General features: G+C 52.7%; 1 protein-coding gene across 3 annotated transcripts in view; it reads left to right on the plus strand.

Annotated features, from left to right (window-relative positions):
- LOC113218286 (somatostatin receptor type 2-like) overlaps window positions 1-5,499 on the plus strand; it is a 145,487-nt gene that overhangs the window by 100,395 nt on the left and 39,593 nt on the right. The window contains exon 1 of one of the 3 annotated variants that reach the window (XM_026438571.2): window positions 362-459. The exons of the other annotated variants lie outside the window; for them this stretch is intronic. The gene's annotated coding sequence lies outside the window, so the exon portion shown is untranslated. Of the gene's footprint in view, window positions 1-361; window positions 460-5,499 lie in introns of those variants that run through there. 3 annotated transcript variants of the gene reach the window in all.

A 5,499-nucleotide genomic window follows, 5' to 3' on the forward strand; every position in this document is an offset into this window, starting at 1 on the left:
CACACACACACAGCCGTGTACTTGTCGTTGGTAGGGGGTAAAACATACAGGCGAGCCGGGGCTCTCGGCCCCTCCTCTGGGGATTACAGCTGGTGTGCGAAATAAAAAAAAAGTCCCTGCAAAAAAATTACAGCGCTGCAGCCGAGAGTTGTTGTTAACTGGACAAACTTCCCGCGGCCGCTGCTTGACTCGACTGCACTGCTGTTGTTTTTTTGTTGTTTTCTTTTTTTGTCGTCGTCGTTGCAGTGTCCAATTTCAATCTTGCCATGTGTTCAACCGTCTGGAAAGGTTTCCCTTTTCATCGTCTGGCTCTGCGTCTAACCTTGGCTCTTTCCCCTCTCTCTGTCGGCAGGTAGGACGCTGCTGGTACGGTACGGGACGCTCCCCAACAGGTGGATCTTGAACACCCTTCTGCCCAGCCCGCGGCCCGCCGCCGGGTCGGGTCGGGTACGGTGACCGGTGAGTGGGAAAGAGGAACGGGAAGAGGTGGAAGTTGAGAAAGAATCTCCTATCGCCTCGGCGGCGTCTAGCCACTCTTGGAGAAAAGATCAGGTGTACAAACGCTGTTGTTGTTAGAGAAACGTGTGCAATCAATTGCTATACTAAAACCTTATTACGCTGTGTCTGTCCCACGCTGGACTTTCTGTTTACTTTGAGCGCTCGGTGAGTGGCTCGCTCCGCAGCCCGTAGAGGCGGCCACAGCAACGCAGGGGCGCGTGTGGGGTTGCCTACCCTCGGACTGACGGGCGCGCTCCTGCGGATGAGTCTGTCAGACGCGCGAGCCGAAGAGACGGCGGAGGGCGAATCCCAGGGACGTCTGCCTTACACTAAAAGAAGTCGTAAAAATAAAAGCACGCGGTGCCACACGACTCTGGTATTTAAATCGCTACATTTCACCAAGGGACCAAAGATTCTTACAATGTCTTTAGGTTTACGATCTTCACACAATTCTTTTGGAGGATTCAGTTATATCTCCTACCGAGGAAAGTCAGATCTTTTATGTCAGTTTCGAAATAAACGAAGCTACCCCCCCCCCCTTCTTTCCACATTTCTACTCCACTGCGCCCTTTTTACTATTTTGAAAGCGGTAGCTGCAGGCGTGTAGTCTCCTGCTCCTACCCCCGTTCCTCGATGGAATCTGGAATCTTCGTGGTCGCTTTGGTCTCTCGGCCGAGTGAAAATTTAAACTGAACCCCGCCCAGTCCACGGTATTTCATTTCTGACAAATTCATATTTCACATTGCCGTCACTTCTTGTAATCACAGTAAAGAACGACCGCTACTCTTCTGTAGGAAACACTCTGCTACTTTCATTCCTCTTTTTTTTTAGTCTCTTTCCCCGGTCGTTTTTGCGCGGCACCGCGCGCCGCGCCAGGGTCGCGCGAGACGTCCCGGAGGCACGCCCGGGGCGGGGGTGGCTACCCCGCTCTTCCCTTTCCCCTCAGCCCCCTCCCCAGCCAAGGTCAAGGCCGCCGAGGACGTAGACCTTGCCAGCGGCCTCCTACCCGGAAACCGTTATCACATTTCAATCGGAAGTTGTTTTCCCTAATCTAGTCTCATGGTAGGGAGCGGCCCAATGGCCCGGTGACACGTGACGGCATCCCGATACACTGTAGAGAACCATCTGCTTACCATACGCGCTGAAACAATCCGGCTGCCCTTTTTCCAGTTTGGTAAGCAAACAAATTGGAGTTTCAAGATGATTTTTTGATTGTTTTGCTAAACTCTATTGCTTCTGATGAATTTCATTCAGCCATAAAGCCAACCCTACTTTTTACATCCGGCCATCCCCTCCCCCCTCTCGTTTTCTCTCGCTCCCCTACACTTTCGCTCTCTCCTCAACTCTCTCCCACCCTCGACCTCTCTCTCTCTCCCTACTCCTGTCCTCCTTCCTGCTCCTCCATCATTTTTCTCCGTCCAAGAGCCCCTCCCTTTCCCTTCGCGTTTCATCCCTATTCATCAGTGTAATGACCACATCCACCCTTTTCGTCACCCTACCGGGCTCGGCCCCTCCAATGGCCCGAGTCGTCACCACGCCCTGCCGCGCCACGCCCTGCCGCGCCCTGCCACGCTCCACCACCACCACGCCCTTCTCAGGCTAAGCCACGGCTGCTTCTAAGCACCCCACGTTCGTGGACCTTTGTTGACGTGACTAGATATCGGAATGGCACCACGCCGCGAAACGTCGAAGATCGCCCGTCAAAGCGCTTCCGCCAATTTTGTGAGGGGGGGCGAGACTAAATTATTTATCGACTGTGGTGAAGTTCCGACTATGAGGAAAAAGAAATTTGCATCAAGGGTACACTCTGAAACTCGATCAGCGTTTCGGTTCAATTGCGCTGCTACCTGCTATCACCTTCATAGCACTTGCTTTATAAAAAATATAAGTCCTATGAAAGGAGCTTAAGTGTTCTGCTTCCTCTGAGCCAAACAGATTACAATGATTTTTCTCTGCTCTGTACCTAGGCCGCTCGAAGCATTTCGCGATCCGACCTACTCATTAATATTTGAATGATCTCGCAATGGCTTATGTTCTCCCCACCGAGGGCATCCATAATTTATTTTCTCTCTTATTTCCACAACACTGCCTGAAGTCGTTCACCCTCTCCAAACTAAGCACAATAAATTTCTCAGCAAATTCAGAACAAAAAGGAATACGATTGAATAGTAATGCAAGTCGTACTGGGCGGCCGAAAGCGTTCGATGCGTGTCGCGACAAACAACATCCGCTCTGGTTGGGCACAAGCCCAACCAACAGGGGGGTGACCGGGCCGGGTTCAGGGCTGGAAACGACGGTTCTTACGATGTGCGGATAAAGGGGGCAAACTATTATAAAGTTTTTGTTATATAAGTACGTAAGTAGCATTAGTACGAGAGATTTCTCGGTGGCTAGTGACTGTGAATGTGTCCTCAGACAGGAGCGAATCGTCGAACCAACCTCCCACCAAAGTCTTTGTGTACGTGTACACGCCATCCAGCCACAGCGTTGTTAGGGGGCCGTCGACTTGCGCGTTTTTCCCCACCGCAAAATACCGTACCCGCTTTGCCCCCCCTTATCTGTGCTTATTTTCACCACGAGCGAGTTCCTTGACGCGTCGCGGCGGCTGGTTGGGAGGGTTGGGGCGAGGCGAGGAGGCACTCCGTCGAGTGTTTCCCGCAGATTGCTTTCGGTTACCTCGCCTTTCGTTCGCCGACCCGACCCGCGTCCTTCCAACTCCGTTTTGGGTGACGCGCGCTCCTCGTGAAATCTTACACCGTTTCCCGAATAAGTGCTGTGAGGGGCAAACTTTCGCAATTCACCGATCGAATCCAAGGCGCCTTCCAACTCGATGCTAATATATTTTAACCAGGCAGGGAGGCAGGCTGCGTGGACGACGCCTTCAGCCCGCCTTACCCCGTCTTCACCACCCCGTCTCTCTCTCTCTCTCTCTCTCTCTCTCTCTCTCTCTCTCTCTCTCTCTCTCCCTCTGCACACCCAGCCGCCTCCCTCGCCCTCGCAATGGGGGACGGGAGAGGACACCGAGGGCGGACAAAAAAAAGAAGGGACTACTTTTTGACATGTTTATTCGTAACGACGAGACGGCGACAAAGATAAGGTGGGGTCAGCAAGGACCGAAAACCACGACCGTGAAAAGAAGAAAAACAAACAAAAACCACCCACATGATGCCTTATTTTGCCTTGCGGTAGTGCACTCTTTGTGGACAGTGCAATTTTGGTCTAAGGTAAAACCGGCAAAGCCAGAAAGGGTTCTTTGAGGTGTGCTGCCCTAATCTAGCCGCTTGACTCCGCGGCCGCGGAGGGCGGAGGGCAGATCGAGCGCCTTGACGAGATCGACGATCCGCGCCGTTTCTTTGGCGTCTTTGTTGGCCGAGCGACGCCGGCAGGAGCCACGCTCCCCCTTTCTCTTACTAACTCGGAAAATTGACAGCGCCGCTCAGGCAGTCAGCTTTTTAGTTTAATGTCTCCTAATTATTTAATCTGACGAGCAGTTGAGAGGACAACGCGGTATCGGCCGCTCAAACTTTGCTCATTATCGAGACAAACTAGAGCGAAGGGTGGGGTGGGCGGGGTGGTGAGTTAGAGAGAGAGAGAGAGAGAGAGAGAGAGAGACCCAAGAGGGGGGGGGGAGTTGCAGTGATAGCTGTGGGGAGAGAGTATGGTGCGGCGTTTATTCTCGTCGTCGTTGTTTTATGATAGTCGAGCGTTTTCCAAAATGTGACCAGCGCAGCGAGGCGTGATTACCGAGCAGCGAAAGAGGAATCGTCAGCTCTTTCTGCTGCTGCTGTTTTGGGCCGCCCGTAGCTCTCCGTGTCTGCTGCCTACCCTACCCCATCGCCACCATTCTGCTTTTGGTCCAATCTCCCAATTATCATTCTCTTCCCCCCCTCTTCTTTTCTCTCAATATATTACCGTGCCATCGCTGCCAACACCCGGCAGCAACCCCCCCCCCCCAGTTCAATGAACTGTTCGTTTTGGGGCGCCCGGCGCGCTGTGCCTCACTGCCGTGCTTCATGAGGTGCCCGCAGTAGCCGAAACAGATTGTCAGTGGCAGAGCGACTCGCCGCTTTACATTCCATTTCACCGACGTAATTAGAGTCTCGCTACACCCTCCCCTCTCTCTCTCTCTCTCTCTCTCTCTCTCTCTCTCTCTCTCTCTCTTCCTTCCATTGCCTGTCTCTCTCGGTCCCTGTTTCCCAGCCGGATCTCTGCCGCTTCCCCTCTCCTCCACCCTAACCCTCGACGTCGTACATTTCCTCCCCGGCCGTCCGCGGTGGCCGCGACCTTGTAAAAGCCAAAATAAGGTCCGTCGACTGAGTGTAACTAACTACGTTATTGAAATCGGAGCACGCACAGGTCAAAGTGACGCTGGAAAAATAAAAATCCGGCTCGGGCTGCTCTTCTGCTGCTCTGTGATTCAGCTACCGTATGTAAAAGGGCATGCTTTCAGCTGGAGTGTGAAATGCCTCTCATTTGCATCTGTGTGGTTTATCCTTTGTCATGCCCATGTCGCGCGTGCGTTGTGTGTGCAGTGCACCCATCCGTCACACGCGCACTTCCGGAACAGAGTCTGGTCCTGGAGTGGCCGGCCGGGCGCGCGTGATGGCGCCAGTCGTGCCGTGGCGTGTCTGCGGCTGGACACACTCCCAAACAGACCTGCACTGATTTTGTTTTTCTTTAGTAAATTGAATGCATGCGATTTTTCTTTATGCATAGCAGAGCATATTACTCTGACTTCAAAATGTGTCACATTTCCAAGTGATTTGCTCATATGAAAGCATAAATTGTTCTAATAATGTGAATGTATAAAAGCATACTTATGGCGCAGTACGGGCAAGTTGTCGGTAGTGTGGTATACATACCACTGCTTAAATACTGACAAAAAAAGGAAGATCAAGTTACTAACAGGATGAGAGTGCGGGGTCCAGGGTCACCAGCCACTGTCCTCCCCTGCCCTCTCCCTCTGCCCGCCGTCTCCCCGTCCTCCCTTTCCCCTCTCTC

This window comes from Frankliniella occidentalis, unplaced genomic scaffold (genome assembly GCF_000697945.3).
Source record: "Frankliniella occidentalis isolate FOCC.00 unplaced genomic scaffold, Focc_3.1 Scaffold22, whole genome shotgun sequence".
In the NCBI taxonomy this organism is placed as follows: Eukaryota; Metazoa; Arthropoda; class Insecta; order Thysanoptera; family Thripidae; genus Frankliniella; species Frankliniella occidentalis.